The sequence below is a fragment of the Bombus flavifrons genome, chromosome 14, assembly GCF_040668555.2.
Source record: "Bombus flavifrons isolate JBK064 chromosome 14, iyBomFlav1_principal, whole genome shotgun sequence".
NCBI classification, from domain to species: Eukaryota; Metazoa; Arthropoda; class Insecta; order Hymenoptera; family Apidae; genus Bombus; species Bombus flavifrons.
Window position 1 is genome coordinate 988,493 of NC_138455.1, and position 17,854 is coordinate 1,006,346.

The following is a 17,854-nucleotide window of genomic DNA, read 5'->3' on the forward strand; positions in this document are numbered from 1 at the left end:
CAAAAATGTCGGTAATCAAAGTTAACGAGCATTAGTTTTAAATTTGAATTCTCTATTTGTTACTATATTTCCATTTCAAAAGACCTACGTATAAATCTCTATATAGATACATTTCGACACATTAAGCATAACCAACAATCGATAATACGTAAATGAGTTTAATTCAAGATATATTGTTGATTTGCAAGTTTAATCGGACAAATATTCCATTTCTGTTGTACATTAGTTTTTCATAGAATCTCGATATCTCAAAATGATCTTGCCCTTTTTATTTGTTCCGTGTATTGTTAATAGATATAATAAATCGTGTAACACATGTTAACACAATGATACTTTCAACGTTGACGTTCACACCAATTCTTTTCGGTTGGTAAACATAAATGAAAATAAGAGCGTTCAGTAATTGCAATAAACGCGATTTCCTCCGTTAGATCGTAAAAGTGGAATAGGAAGGCGGCGTAACATTATTTTTTGATAAATGAAAGGAAGCGAAATGCCTTGTTACGCAAATGCAAAGGAAAAATATCAGGTGATTTGGATGTTTGACTGATATAAAAGAAGATCTCGCGACTTGGGAAAAATTGGGAAACGCTATGATGGAGAATGATGAATCATTCTGCATATATATCACGCGCAACAAATCGCCGAGTCCAGTCTCAGTTTTAATCATTGTTTAGTTCAAATTAACTCAGTCAATTAAACGCGCTGTCTGGTAGCGACAGCTCGCAGCCATCCGCTGCTCTGAACAATATAGCTTACGTATGGTAATTCGAAATAGCATCCCCGTGAGCACCATATGTCAGCGACATGGAATTAATTATCACCATGGATTCCCCACTGTATTTTACCCCTCGTTTTGTTCGTCCCTTCGATTCGCACAACGATGTTACTCTGTACTATATTTGTCACGTTTTGTTTAATGCTGACTAATATCGACTCAGTATCAAAGCCGTCGGTATTACGGTATTCTTCAAAATATTTGGTACCTCGTAGGTAGCTGTAAATACGGTTTTATTATAATGCAAACTGATGCAGTAGCATGTTCTGTAGATGTTCCATATACCAACAATATAGTCTTGTGCATTCATAAATGAATAATGATGGTTAGTATTTGTCAAGCAAATTGTGATTATAATTGCCATGTAGAGATTATATTTGGTGAATTGAAATTGTAATATCTTAAATATTTCTACTCGAGGATTTAATTTACATCGAATTCAATTTCTGCTAGAGACGTGGAAGATTTTCTATGTTGTATCAATAGGTATATGTATAATTATCAATTAACCGTTGTCTAAACTTGTCAAATGTTAGAATTCAGTGATTGATTAATCACTTTTGATTGAAAGGTATCCAAAAAACATTGTCATTAAGTGTATCCCAAATCAATCAACAAGATACATGATTGGCAGTGCCTTCAAAATACCATCATTCGATACCCTTTCGCTCGATTAAATCGAAACGCAAGAGAGCGAATTGTTTTACAAAGAATATACAATGTAAATATTGTTCAATTATTCTGACCTGAAAACACGCATACGTTTTCCATTTAACAAATATCGAAAAGCATCTATCAACGCTAAATTTCACGATATAAAATATAATGTAATGTATCATGTACATTGATAATAATTCCACACATGACAGAGAATTCTATTATAGTGTGAATTATAAATCTTATAACGATGCAGCGTTTCATCGTAACTATTACGAGAAGCCATTTTTAGTATTAGTTACATACAGTTGGTAGTTGGAATTACACGTGTATGCCGTGAATGTTTTAAGTACCAGTAACAGTATAGTATACCGTTCGTCGTTCTCCCCGTGTTATTTTCGACGATCGGTTTTGACGTTACAATTTCTCTCTACACGACAAACATTCATTACAAACATAAATTTATCTCTTTTCCCTTTCGTCCAACTTTTCATATGTTTATATCAGTATTTCCTTATTTACGTACAATTTAATTAAAAGCAATGTATAATTTGATATTCCATGATATTTCCCTGGATAATTTGATATTTCATACTTATTATTTTGTACTTCTATATACTATTTATCATATTTTTCCTTCGTCTGCCGAATAATAAAAGATCTGTAAATAGTGATTGTAATACTGAATCTACAACAGTGAATGTAATACTTGTAATACTGTTACTATCACTATTAGCTACTAGCAGTTTAGTTTAGCTTTTGACCAAGAAATGGAAGCTTATTTACAAAATTTGCATGATACTGCAAAAGGTTCGATGATCTTTTATTTACCTAATTTTTCATAAATATCTTAATACTTATGGAGGGAAATATATGTACATATTCGAATTAGAGTATGATTTTGTATCATCGAAATTCACTAGGAGAAGTTGAAACAGGAAGTTAAAAATTTATTCAGAAGCAAAGATTCATATTTGAAAACTCTAGATTGCATGTACATTTCGAATATAGTAAAATTAATCGAATGGATAAATGCGAGATAAATTATGTATAATATTACGCGGAAAGAAAAAATACTGATGATTATGCAACACCTCATGTTACGCCACGAGGCTTACCACAGGCTATATTTTCCAACCGTCGCTCGCGGTTCTACAGTGTCACAGGCAGATCGTCTTATCTGCCCGGCGGATCATATACAATGTATCGACGAGCGCATAGTTGTCGCCAAGCAGCGAGCTCTAGAAACGTCGATTTTTGTCCGTTACGTTTTCCACACAAGAAGGCGACATACGTGATCATAGGCGCGAGCGGTGGCGTGACCCAAGCATAGTGGGGGTCGTCTTCCAAATAAGACAAAGAAATGATCGAAAGGCGATCAGTCCCTTCTGACGAACCAAACGTTATACATCGAGAGGTCTGATGAGCAAAATCAAAATCACAAAGTCTAACGAATTCATTGAGAGATATTGTAAAGTTGAGTCAACTTTCTATGGTATATTACTTTATTCATTGTTAAACAATCTGTAGCGTGTTCATCATATTATTATCAAATATATTATTTTATGTTAACCTGTTAATACAGTGTTACATTCATTGAACCACCTCTGTTATCTTAATCGAAATAGGGGAACGATTATTTCGCGGCGTCGATTAACAGAATCGTAGCGAGAATTTACGCCTCTCGCTGACGCGTTTTTCCTAGCGTCCGCGTCTCTCCGCGAACGGTCGTAACACCTCATATTAATTGGTATAATCGGCTAATAAAATTAAAAGAGGGGAATAAATACATACGTACTTATTGATATCATTTATCTTTAGATAAAATTTATTATATAAGAATCTAATGAAACATAAATAACAGATGTATATTTTAATATTTTTTTTTCTATTTATTTATTTAAATTTTACAATTTGTCTAGTAGGACATTTGGTAAAATGTTATATCTTGGTGTTGTAATAATATAACATGTGGGTGGTTACCCCCAGCGGGGTATATCTTCGTTTCTGACGTACCATGGTGCGTTTATTATTGTTCTGAGGATTTTAGCTTGGATTATCTCTGGGGAGCACGAGGTGGCTGCGGGTTTTCAGGGCGTAGGACCACGCCCTGGGAAACCCCGATGAATCTGATGTTCTCCTATAGCCGGACGGTGACTGGTCGGCGCCTTTGGCCCCCGCCAATTTGCCGATCCGGTGCGGAGAACCTCGGAGAAGTTGGTGGGCCCGTATCCGCCAAGACCACTCACCTCACCTTCTCGTGGGGCTCCCCGTCACCCTGCACCGGCCTTGACCGGGGCAGGGTGCGAAAGAGTGAGTGGCACCAGGATGGAAACCCTTGTTGACGACCTCGGCAATCTTATACAATTACAATTAAACAATGGATAAGAAAACGAACCTAAAAATCGTTTACGGTGCAGGGGAGGGATACCCCAGTACCGGCGCAGCCGCGGGTTGTAAAGCGGGCCCCGCTGCGTCGTCATCGAGCAACCGTGGCCGTCCGGGGGTGAGCCGCCAGGCCCCTGGACGCGCTCATGCGTCTGGCGAAGGGGACTCGCGAACTGGGGAGTCCCGGAGAGGGTTGGAGGAACCCGACGTTTTGGCTATCGGCCCAGGACCTTCGCGGACTGGGATGCGGCGGCACCGCGGGGGCGGCGGGGGGTTGAGATCCGACGACGAAATGTCGTCATGCTCTTCCTATTCGACCGTCGCGGGCACACTCGGCAAGCGGTCGTACCGCAGGATTGCCGAGTCTACAGAAAACATCGCCTCAGCCGCCAACGGCCGCGGCGGAGGCGCGGGACGTCGCACACGGCGGGGGGACGCGCCCGCGGGGGATCCCGACTCCGCGCTGCTTCCGGCTCCCGGTAAAAGGAAGAAGAGGGGCGTGAGGCGCAGGACGGATATCGACACCGATACCGACGCCGAGGCTGTCACCGTGGTCGCCGCCGCCGCCGCCTCTACCATCCGCGGCGGTGCCGACGGCGGCGACGGCATGCGGAGGGACGAAGCGAGGACCGGGCCGGTCGGCAAACAAGCGACCGGGAAAGAAGCGGAACCGACCCACGATCGGGAAGAGGAGGACGTCGCATACCTGCGAAGGAGGGTGCGTTTTCTGGAGGAAGAGGTCAGTCGTCTCCAAGAAACGGTGGAACGGCTGACCAGGGATCGCGCGGAGAGGACAGCCAAAGTTGGTAACACCGACGGCAAAGGACAAGAGGTGGGGATCACCTCTACGAGGAGGACGAAAGAGAATGCTCCTCGAGCCGCAGCGGGAATGGCCATGGGTCCCCCTCCCCCACCCCCCCAACACCCCTGGTCAGCGTCGTGCCGTCTCCGCTGTCCCGACGGGTCGGGGAGTACACGTGATGCACGAAAAACGCTTACCGAAGGAACGGATAGATTCGGTGGCTCAGGACCTCGAGACCCACTAGAAGATTTCAAGATCCTGATCCTCCGCAAGTTGGAGGAATGTCGGCAAAAAGTACTGCCAGCGGCGGCAATTCCCCCGGCCACGGATACTGGAGTCGCCACAGGAATCGTACAAGCACGATCGCGGTCGGCGAGGGACGCCTCGCGGTCGACTATGGAGTCGTCGGCCGACGAGGCAGGATTCACTACTGTGGTAAGAGGAAGAAGAGGTAGAGCGAGGCGGAAGAACAGGAAGCCCACGGTGCAACCTCTTTCAACGGTCCATGCGCCGACCGAGGACGCAAGAACCAAGAGAAGGGTATTATCGTCTCTTCCGACGTCGACATCGCGAATAGGAGCCTTGGCGCCCTGGACGGCGACCAGAAGCAGCGAAACGAGGACAAGGACTTTCGCGGAGGCGGCCGCTCGGCCACCGGTGCGCCCCCGCACGGGAAGGGAATCCATGCGAGCAGCAGGCAGCGGCAATGGACTCGGAGCTATCGGGGCAGGAGGGAAACGCAACGCTAGCGGGCGGGACGCGCACAGCGAGAAAGTGCCGGACCTTCCCCGACCCCCACGGTGTGCCGCGGTATCGCTCACCGTGAGGGACGGCTCGGGCTTCACATACAAGGACGCGATGTCAGTGGTGAAGAGAGAAGTCAAGCTCTCCGAACTCGACATCACGGAGTTAAGACCGAGGAGGACGATCACGGGGGCGCTGCTGTTCGAAATCCCAGGCCAGGACGCTGGAAGTAAAGCATCACGACTGGCCGAGCGGATGGCGGCCACGCTGAAAGATTTGCCCGCCAAGGTAACCGTCCCGCGAAGGACGGCCGAACTAAGAGTGACCGGACTGGAGGACTCGGTCACCGCAGAGGAGGTGGCAGCCGCCGTTGCTGAGGCCGGGGGCTGCCACGCCGACGAGGTCAACGTGGGTGTTATACGTTCCGCCCCTCGGGGCCTCGGGTCGGTATGGCTACGCTGCCCGCTAACAGCGGCCAGGAGAATCAGCAGAGGAAGAGATGCTGGACCAGGAGGTAGGATCAACATAGGTTGGTCAGCGGCGAGGGTTTCCCCTCTCCCTGCGCGCCGACTCCAATGCTTCAGGTGCATGGAGTCGGGTCACGTGCGCCGGGACTGCACATCGACGGCCGACCGGTCAGAGCGCTGCTACCGGTGCGGGGCGCAAGGACATCGCGCCAGGGACTGCTCGGCGCGAGTACCCACGTGTCCGGTGTGCGCGGACCTGGGACTGCCCGCGTCGCACCGTATGGGATCACCGGCATGCAAGCCGCCTGCCCGTAGGAGGAGGGCCGCACAGGAAGCAAGGACCGTTCCAGGCGACGGTGGGGATGCGGCGACGAGGAAAGAAAGAATACCGCCGCCAACTGACCCCACGAAGGACGGAAGAGAGGATGGCGAAGTCAGATACAACGACTGCGAGGGGAACGGCCCGGAGGAGGCTATGGAGACGGAGCCTTCCCCAACGTGAGCGGAAGAAGAGGAGGAGGACAACTGCTCCTGCAGTGCAATCTTAACCGCTCCCGCCGTGCTCAGGACTTAATGTTTCAGAGCTTGACGGAGCGGCGGATTGCTCTGGCGGCAGTGGCTGAGCCATACTGCATTCCCGACGCGTCGCGAGGCGCTGGAGATCTGACCGGCTCGGTCGCCATATTCTGGACTGGAATTGCGGGAAGCCCTTCCTGCTCGGTAATTGAGCGCGGACGGGGCTTCGTGGCCGTGAAATGGGGCGACCTGGCCGTGGTAGCCATCTACGTGTCGCCCAACATCAGCCAGGCAGAATACGCCTCCTTTCTGGACGGACTCGCGGCTTGCACGAGACGTTTAGGCGCCTGCCCGTCACTGGTTCTCGGGGACTTCAACGCCCACTCAACGGCGTGGGGCTCCCGCCGGACCAACAGAAGGGGGCGCGATGTACAGGATTGGGCGGCCGCACTCGACCTCCGACTTATGAACCGGGGGTCGTCCAGCACGTGCGTGGCGTGGCGGGGCGAGTCCATAGTGGACCTCACATGGGCAAACCCCGCCGCATCCCGCCGCGTTTCCGGTTGGGAGGTCTCCCCGGAGGAGACCCTCTCGGACCATCTCTACATCGTGATGGAGGTGGCGGTTGGCGGCGCGACGGGCTACCGTTCGTCGGATGCGCGCGGGCCTACCGGCCCACCGGGAAGGAGAAGAAAATTCCCGCGATGGGCGGTGACGCGGCGCGACGAGGACTTCATGGCGGCGGCCGCTATAGCCGTGGCTTGGTTAGAAGAATCCCCGACCGAGGAGGACGCGGAAGCAGGAGCGACCCGGCTGAGACGCGACATGCACGCGATCTGTGATTCGTGTATGCCGCGGTCTGGAACGCCGCGCCGCGCCGGCGCTGTGTACTGGTGGTCCGAGGAGATCGCTCGTCTCCGCGAGGCGTGTATCCACGCTCGGCGCCAATACACCAGATCCCGCCGTAGACGGCGGGAGGACGAAGGCACAGTGGCTCGCCTGTACGAGGCCTACCGCGAAGCGCGGAGGCCCCTCCAACGAGCCATCAAGGAGGCGAAGAGGCGGGCCTGGAACGAGCTTCTGGCCAGCCTCGACTCTGATCCCTGGGGGCGTCCTTACAAGATGGTATTGAACAAACTCCGTCCATGGGCGCCTCCCTTAACGGAGAGCATGGACCCTCGGTTCCTGGAGGAGGTCGTCGGCACCCTGTTTCCGGGAGCAGCGAATGAGGGAGTGGGCACCTTTACCAAAGAGGAGGAGCAGGAATCCCAGCCGCTGGAAGAGGAACCACGGGTCACTGCGGGGAGTTGGAGCCCGGAATCGAGGGTCACCGAGGAAGAACTGGCCAGGGCCGTCGAGAGGATCGGAGCGCGGAAAGCTCCGGGTCCTGATGGAGTCCCGGCCCGCCTGTGGAGGGACGTCGCCGGGGTCTTGGCCCCGAGACTAATGCGTCTGTTCGACGGATGCCTGTCTCGAGGTGAATTCCCTACTTCGTGGAAGGAGGGGCGGATGGTCCTACTGCCGAAGCCGGGGCGCTCTCCAGACTCGCCTTCCGCCTTCCGGCCGGTGTGCCTTTTGGACGAGGCGGGCAAGCTGCTGGAGAGAGTGATAGCTGCCCGCCTGGAGTCGCATTTGTCCCGGAGCGTGCCCGGGTTGCACGATGGCCAGTTCGGTTTCCGGAGGGGGCGGTCTACGACCGACGCTATCGCCCGTGTCCGCTCCCTTGTCGGGGGGGCCGAGCGGCGTGGTTACGTGGCGTTGGCCGTATCGCTGGACGTGGTCAACGCCTTCAACAGCATCCCGTGGGACAGAATATGCCGGGCCCTCGAATTTCATCGCGTACCCGCGTATCTGCGGGATGTGGTCCGGGCTTTCCTCCGGAGCCGGAGTATCGTCTACACCGTCCGGGGAGGGGGGGTGACCGGCAGGGCTGTACACCGCGGGGTCCCGCAAGGTTCGGTGTTGGGCCCGTTGCTGTGGAACATCGCGTACGACGCGGTGCTTCGGACGCCGATGCCTCCGAACTCGGCGCTGACGTGCTACGCCGACGACACGTTGGTGCTGGTCTGGGGCACGGCATGGGGTAGAACCGTCCGCCTGGCGGAGCTGGCGGTGGCCTGCGTGGTCGCCGAAATCAAGCGATTGGGACTGAGGGTGTCCCCTGAGAAGTCCGAGGCAATGTGGTTTTGCCGCAAGGCCGATCACGGGACGCCCCCAGCGGGTTACCGCCTGAGGTTGGAAGGGACTGAGATCGGGGTCGGGACCAGCATGAAGTATCTGGGCCTGACCCTCGACAGCCACTGGACCTTCGGCGTTCACTTCGAGCGCCTGGCGCCGTCCGTCGAGGCGACGGCGAACGCCTTAGGACGTCTGCTGCCTCGGCTGGGCGGGCCCGGCGTCGGGGTGCGCCGGCTGTACGCCGGCGTGGTGCGATCGAGGCTCCTCTACGGGGCTCCGGTCTGGGCGGAGGACCTGATGACCAATCGTCGCAGTCTCCTAGTAGTCAGGAGACTGCACAGGACAGTGGCCATCAGGATAGCGAGGGGCTTCCGCACCATTTCGGCGGCGGCGGCAGCGGTGCTCGCCGGATTTCCCCCGTTCGAATTGCAGGCCCTGAGGTGCCGTGAGATTTATCTCCACACTCGGGGTCTGTCGGACGGGGCGGGCCCGGGGGGCGCCGACGTCGGGGTTCGGGCTCGGCGAACTTTGCTCGACAGATGGCGCGCCAGCCTCGACACGAGAGCGGGGGCGCCGGGGATAAGAGTCCTCGGGGCCGTCCTTCCAAACTGGGACGTTTGGTTGGACGGCGGCGGGCCTCCCCTGACCTACAGGGTGACGCAGGTGCTCACCGGACACGGTTGCTTCGGTGAGTATCTGCACCGAATCGGGAAGGAGGCGACCGCGCGCTGCCACCACTGCGATGCGAGTGTGGATTCGGCGCAGCACACGCTGGAATACTGCCCGGCGTGGGCGCGGCCGCGCCACGACCTCATCGTGGAAATCGGCGGGGATCTTTCGCCTCCGGTGATTTTCGAAGCACTGTTGACAAACGAGAGAAGGAGGAGGGCCGTGACCTCCTTCTGTGAACAGGTCATGCTTCGAAAAGAGGCTGCGGAGAGGGTGAGGGTGCGGTACTCTCACCCTGAAAGGAACGACCGGCGAGGGCGCGGCAGGGGTCATGGACGCGCTTCGGTGAGAAGCACTAGGTCCGCCGCGTCCCCCGGCGGGGTACAAACTTAGGCGCTGGCAGCTCAGCGCCCCCGGGGCCGCAGAGCAGCCCGGTAGGGGAACCGGACTGCCTGGCACGGCGGCCCCGGCGACGAGGCGCGGTGTGACGTGGCCGCACACCGCTTCACTATGTGACGTATTGAGCGCGGAGGGGGGCCCGGTGTATCGCTTACACCGGTTCCCGGGCCCCTCTCGATCGCAGCCGTGACGGTCATCGTGGAGGTTTTAGTCGGTTGGAGTCCGGCACTACCACGCCGCTTTTCCCCAGAAGCGACCTGGTGTCCGCGCGGATTTCCTCCACGTTAAACAAAAAAAAAAAAAAAAAAAAAAAAGCTTGGATTATCTCTATTTTGTTTATATGGCTCATTGCTGCTGTTCCCCATAGTGGTATTCCGTACGTCCAGACTGGTTTTATAATTGTTTTGTATATTTTTAATTTTTTTTCTATGCTTAGTTTGGATTTTCGACTTGTTAACCATTGCATTTGTCTCCTTGCTGTCTGTATTTTGTATATTATTGATTTAATATGTTGTTTCCATGTAAATCATGTATCTAGGTGGAGTCCTAGGTATTTGTCTTGCCTTGTTTGTGTTATTTGCGTGCCGTTTAGTATAATGTTTGGTAGTATCTGTTTTCGCAGTGTAAATGTAATGTGGTTGCATTTATCGGGGTTTGCTTTAATTTGTTTATCTTGAAGCCACTTTTCTATTTTTGTGATATGTTCTTGTAGTAATGTGACTGCTGTTACAGGGTTCGTGTGCCTGACTAGTACAGCTGTGTCATCCGCAAATGTCAATATTTTGCTATTGGTAGTTGTTGGTATGTTGGCCGTGTATAATGTGTATAGCATTGGTCCTAGGACGCTTCCTTGCGAAACCCCTGCCTTGATATCTTTAACTTCAGAGCATGAATCTTTAATTTTTACTATAAAGGTTCTGCTGCTTAGGTACGAATTTAATAAATGGTATATTTGTTCCGGGAATTGTTTCCTGATTGTTTGTAGAAGGCTTTCGTGGTTTATTTTATCGAATGCTTTCTCTATGTCCATAAAGAGTGCTGTACAGTATTCTTTGCCTTCTAATGCTGTTATTACTTCATTAGTGAGTCTGTGCATTTGCTCTATCGTAGAGTGTTTGTTTCTGAATCCAAATTGGTGATCTGGTATCAGTTTTTCCTTATCTATTATTTGTTTTAAGCGGGCGTAAATTATTTTTTCTAGTATTTTGGATAGTACAGGAAGTAGTGAAATTGGTCTGTATGATGCTGTTTGCTGTGTGGTGATGCTTTGCCTGGTTTAGGTAGCATTTTGATCTGTGCTAGTTTCCATAGTTTAGGATAGTATTGGATTCTTAATATTGCATTGTAAATTATTGTGATTAGTCGTACCGCTTTTGGAGGTAGGTTTTTTAGGATTTTACCATTGATTTGGTCGATTCCTGGTGCTTTATTGTTTTTTGTTTTCTCGATTATGTTTCTAATTTCTTGTGCTGTTGTTTTAGGTATGATGTAGTGTTTATCAGTTGAGGTACTAGTGGTTACTGCATCCTCGTCGGTATGACAATTAAGGTTGCTGTTATTGATATTATGTGGTGTGAATGTGTTGCTTAGGTGGTTGGCAAATTCTTCCGCTTGTTCTTCATTGCTTCTTGCCCATGTGTTATCTGCTTTTCTGATTGCTGGGACTAGTTTTATTGGCTTCTTTATACTTTTTATTGTTTTCCATAGGGGGTAGTTGGTGCTCTCGTGTGCGGATAGTGACTTTATGAATTTTGTGAACTCATTGTTGTTGTGTTCTTTTATTTTGTTTTTTATTTCTTTTGCAAGTTTATTTAGGTGTTTTTTGTTTTCTTTTGTTCTATGTTTTTGCCATTTTGCTTTCGCTTTTCTTTTTTCTCTGATTTTTTCGAGGATGTCTGGCGGAATAATTTTTGTTTGTCTATTTGTTGATTCAGGTATGGTGGTTGCAGTTGATGTTGCAGTTGATTTTGCTCCAATTATTTCTTTAAATGTTTGCCAATTGGTTGTTTTATTGCATAATGTCTCTGAATTGTTTTGAAGTTTTGGTTTTTTTCTGTATGTAATTATTATGTGTGTATGGTCGGAGCTAAGCTCGAGGCTGGGTGCTATATTTAGTTTATTTGCGTTTAGTCCCTTTGTAACTGCAAAATCAAGTAGGTCAGGTATTTTGCTCAGGTCTGTCGGCCAGTATGTCGGTCTTCCTGTGGATAATATATTGAGGTTATTGTTTCTAATGTATTTTTCCAAGGTTCTACCTCGAGGTGTAGTGATTCTTGATCCTCATATTGTGTGCTTTGCATTGTAGTCTCCCGCTGCGATAAACTTGTTACCTAATTGTTGAAAGTACTCTTCCCACTTTTGAGGTGTAATTTTGTTTCTCGGCGGTACGTATACTGCTGACAACTGAAATTGGTTGCTGCTAGTTTGTACTGTAACGGTGGTTGCTTGTATATGTTCCTTACTGATTTGGCTGTGTAGGTGATGTTTAATGTCGCTTTTTATTATTACTGCGGTCCCTCCGTGTGCTTTTCCTGAGGGATGCTTGGTGTCATAAATGGTGTAGTACGGAATTTTTAAATAGCTTTTTGTAGTGAAGTGCGTTTCTGATACGAATAGTATATCTATGTTGTTACTGTACAGGTATGTTTTGGTTTCTAGGACCCTTTGTTGTAGGCCGTTAGAGTTCCAGGCTGTTATTTTAAGCGTGTCCATTTTTATTTCTTATTTTTTGCTCAGCATGTTTGTGAGTAGTTGTAGCATAACTGTTATTTGTTCCGTTTGCTGTCTGAGGGTTGCGTTTTGTTCGATTATCATTTTTGTAAGTATATCAGTATTTTTAATTGATTGTTTTAGTAGTTCTTTGATTTCTGTAGCGTATTCGGTGTTGTTGCTTTGACTCTGATTGTTAATGGGCGTTTCTTGTCTGATATTTTGTGTTACTTGCGCGTAACTTCGGTTTACTTGGATGTCTGTGTTTCTGATTATAGATTTTATTTCATTTTGAGTTTTCAATGTTGCTTTGTTTTCCGTTGTATTTTGTTGTTGTTGGTAGTTATCAACTGTTCTATTGCGAAATAGTGGAAACAGTTTACGTTGTAGTTGTTTCCTGATTTCACATCCTTTATAGCTGGCTGGGTGGTTTCCGTTACAATTGTAACATCTAACTTTCTCAATTTTTCCTGTGTATGGGCAGTGTATTGTTAAATAGTTTTTTGCACATTTAACACATACCGGGCTTCTATTACAATAGTTTTTGTGTGTCCGTATTGTTGGCACCGCATGCATTGAGGTATTTCTTTTTTGTAGCGTGGTGGTTCCACTGTTACTATTGTGTTTAGGATTTTTTTGACTTCATATATTGCTTTATTGTTGGTTCCCGGTTCTAGTTCAATTAGGAATAATGGTAGTGGTTGTTTGGTGTCATACCTGGTCATATTATTGATTGTTCTTGTTTTATGTCCTATTTTTTTTAGTTCCTCACTTAATTTTTCTATGTTGGTTTTAGGATGTAATTCTCTTATCACTACTTTGTAGCTCCTGTCCGTTTTGAGCTGGTACGTGTGATATATAGCATTTTTCTCCTTAAGTTCGTTTATTACTTTTCTATAGCTTTCTGGGGAGTTTGTTTGGATTTTTACCTGTTCCAGTTTTACTTGTTTCATTATGTAATTTTCCTTCCCAGCTATATTGTTTAATCTATCAATAAGCGGGTCTATTATTTGCGCCTCAACAAATATTAGTGGTGGTTTTATAATGTGTGTTGGTTGAGTTGTGATATTGCTTGTTGGGTCATCGTCTATTTCTTCCGTTAACGAGCTGAAGGAGTTTCTTAATGGTAATTCTTGCAGCCATCGCTGCTTTTCTGATTCTATATTACCTATAATTTTTCTTTTCTTATTATAGGTCGCCACCTTCCAGCTTCCATCCTGTTGTGTTGTTTCTTTGTTCGTTTCCATTTCCACTTCAGTTGTATCTGAGTAGTCCTGATCTTGATTTATTTGTTGATTTGGTTTTGTTGTGTCTGTTGTTTTATTTATATAATATTGTTCGTCTTTATTAATTATCTTTATCCGTGTTATTTTCATTTTGCTTTTCTTTATAGTCTTCTTAATGGAAAACACAGGTTTCCAACATTTAGCTATGGGCGTAGCCGTTCGTGTCTTTATTTTAATCACTTGCCGCACTTTCATGACGCACTGTACCACCGCTGCTTCACGTCCTCTCAGCTCGGCTGCTCGGGCAGAATTGATATATTTTAATATAATCGAAAATTGATGATATTCTTTGATAAATTATGTTGATTCGTACTACAAATATGCTTCTTGATATTCCATTGTAATGTACAATATGTATATCCAAATCAACGATGCACATACCGAAACGAATATTTTTTCACACAGACACAGCATCACTATGTAGCTGGTGGCAGAACTTAAATTACAGTAATAATTCGTTGTTATTGCAATCCTGAAAACATACTGTAGACCGTAGTCATGCTATCATGTACTATATTCACAAAGATCACTTGTATTTGCTTTTGCACCACCCCATTTATTGTTTGGGCATCCCCTAAATTTGTTCACGAGGGTCGATTTATTGGCATAGAGTACAATATAAGGGTTCGTAATATTAATGGAAAAAGTTTCCGGTGCAATATGGTAACAAAAACGACACTTTCGCAATTCCGTTTTCATGCCATCCTTTAATGGACCTAAAATGAAGTTCTATACATCAGAAACAGGCGTTTCCAACTCTCCTACGTAATTATAATAAATTTCTGCGAGGAGACTCGTTAGCGAAGTTTCTGTGCGCTATATATTGTTTTATGCTTACCGAGTAATAATTACATATTGTATATTTTTGCCCATTAATTTGTAAAGAACTTTTTCTTGGTAAATATTATGCTATGCGAAAATTCATCTATTTAATATGCTCACTACGGACTCAAATTTTTATTACCTACAATGCCAATAAACATTATACGTACGTCATAGGATGTTATAAAAGGCGATGCATTTAATTCTCAAAAAACTGTCCCACTTAGTTTAGATTTATTTCCCCATAAACCTTTAATTTCAACCCGAGCATCTATATCCTCCCTATAACGTTTATTTATAAAAAAAGCGCGTTGCACGGTCGTTTCAACAGCGATATTTTTTATCGCAACATAAATATGTGTACCGCTTCACGGATACTTATTTTACTTCAATTTAAATATATATTTTCCCCCTCTTGCGCTCATTCATGTGTGTCCCACAACACATTCTGAAATGCATACGCTCGTCTAAATCTGTAAGGTTTACAAATTATTATAAATATGTATACATGATGATTCTATCAACTTAGTTAAGCTACCTCTCCTAAATGAGATTAGGAAAAAATCACCGTCATTCGTGAATAGTCATTGAAAAATCAATATTTTACGAGAAACATATTTCATTTCTTATGTGAAGACTCATATGTTCAAATGTTTGATTAACTTTTAAACATTTCTTGATATTTCCATTAATTTTCCATTTCCCATTAATTGATTAATATTCCACAATACTTTAACCAGGTTATATGAAATTCAGGAGCAAGTTGAAAAAAAATGAGCAAATGATTCTTGAAATTAGGGATAGTTTGCTGGCGTAGCCGGAGCATTTCAACGAGTCTGTCTGTAAATTTTACACGCGAAATTAAATGACTTTTTTTTATTTAGTAATTCAGAAAATCGCGAAGTAGTGCCTATATGGCTGTGGTAAAGTGAGTTTCCGAGTTAAGAGGAAAGGTCGGTTGGTTGGCTGGCGTTTATAATGAACTCTTGAGGATCGGCTTGACTACTATTTAAGGATATGTATGCGCATAGAGGTGTAGATACAAACGTGGGTTTCCGCTTTTACGTGAATGTACGTCATACGTTTGTAGATGTATAAAAGTGTGCGTTGAATAATAATATTCAGTGTAGGTACATATTTATGTATTTGTGCGTACGTGTAGAAAGATAAAAATATGGTATTAAAGTTAATTATTTTAACGTTAGCGAGTTTCAGTTTCATTCCAGTCGTTAGTTTTAATTTTGTTAAAATTTTATTTTAAACAAAAGAGGAATATTTTATGTGATGTAGAGAAGCGAATTATATACATTTTTCGGTTTTTTATTTACTTTTAATGAAATGGTGATGATTTTTATAATCATGAACGTTTTTTATATATAGAATATATCTAAAGAGATATTAAATTCTCGCATAATGAATCAGACAAAGCATTCAGCAATTTCTTAAGAGCCAATTGTAGGACGCAGTTTTCCGCCCAATTAATTTTATTCGCAATTTATGAGGTTCTTGATCTTCACTAGAAAGTTCTGCTTCTGTGTATTAGTACATACCAATTTTCTCCTGAATCATTAATAACTTCCACGTTTTTGTTATAACTGCATCAAAAGCAAGTTAAATAGTTTTGATTAAGGTCATAAATTCGACTAAACTTCTTCATTCAGTATCTTATTTGAATCCTTCATTTTTCCATAAACGTTTCGGAGCAGACACGGTGTAGAACTTGCAGTAAAATCATGCGTATATAATTTAATTTTGAAAAAAATAATAGGAAATATTTGTGAGACTTATCGTTAAAAGATACTTACACCTGACTTATTACAATTAAGAACTAATTCTTACTTACATATTCATTAAACCATAAGATTATTATTTTTATTATTATACCATATAACCATATTATATTATATTATATTATATTATATTATATTATATTATATTATTATATAACCATATTATATTATAACCATATATATTATAACCATATTATAACCATATTTTTATTATTATATGTATAACGAACTTCAGACAATTTTGAGTTTCAGTGTTTTTAATGGTAAGTTTCCAAAATCCGGAATGGACACCAACCTAACCCCAATTTACCTGGTCAAGACTTCGGCTCAGAACGATATACTTTGAATCGTTTACATAGTTCGTCGTTGCTTCGAAACATTTGCGTACCACCGAATTATTCCATGATCAATTACGAATTTATTTTTCACAAATATTCGATTGAATGGTTTAAATGGCTAACGTTAATCGATTCCAGTTCCTCTTTCGAAACAGAACTGGTATTTTTCCAAACTTAGAATTTCGATATGTAGTAGAAATTCGTGATAAATCCTACCAAACCAACCCTACCAAATACCAAAATATATCCATTGTTAAAAATGTTACAAACTTTTCGGGGATCTAATAATTCCTCTTTAATATGATTCTAAATACTTCCTAAAATATTTAATATATTTAATAATAATTTAAATAAACGAATTTAATAACTTACTATCTAATTTAAATGTTAATAATACAGAAATACATGTAGAATTGTTTAACGGAAGCCGTTGCATAAATATTTTTATCGTACCTCAACATTCCAAGGACGTATCTTCACTTAGGAAATGGCATACATACCTACTGGAAATATTCATGGTCTCGTACTCGTCCCATTTTGCTGTGCAAAGTGCCATTCTTTCGTTTCATGTGTGGCTCCCTTTTCAGCGTGGCACGCCGCTTTATCTTTCAATGATACGCCTTGAAACTCTTTTGTCTTGAGTGAACGAATGTGCTCAGTAGCTCATAGAGGGAACTAAAAACTTAGTTGCTGTATCGCAGCGTGTTTCGGTAAAGGAAAAAGAAAGGGGCGAGATTAAAGCAATTTTGTTGGCCATTTTGCATGCCGGCTTCACAAAGCTTTGCGGTTGTCGATACCGACATTGTTGCCGTATATCTCTGCCACGATTCAAAGCGTCATCCATGTCGTAAAATTTCCCCATCAAATTTTGCCGTTCACTCCGTTTTATATTCCACCTTTCTATTTGTCTCGCGTCTACGATTTTACTGAAAAAATAAAATCGTTTTCCTGTTGTGTTATACCATAGGTTCATTAGAAAACGTAAAAATCTTGTACGTTATTGTATTTCTTAGAGACGTTTCGTGTATTTGCATTATAAAAATAGTATATAGGATATGTAACGAGTACGGTTTGGTTTAGCTGTATCTTTTCACGTATATAAAAATTATGTTTGTTCAAAGGTACGAATTCAAACTCAACAGGAATTTAAATAATTTAACCGGTTGAAAGTGTATCAGAATGGGAATTTCTAAAGAAATGTACCGTGCGACACGATCTTTCCAGAAAGAGAGATGTGGTAATCGTGACATCGACTTATTCGCTTTAATTACACTGTGACCAAAAGTTGGCGTCGACGTGACGGGTAGAAAG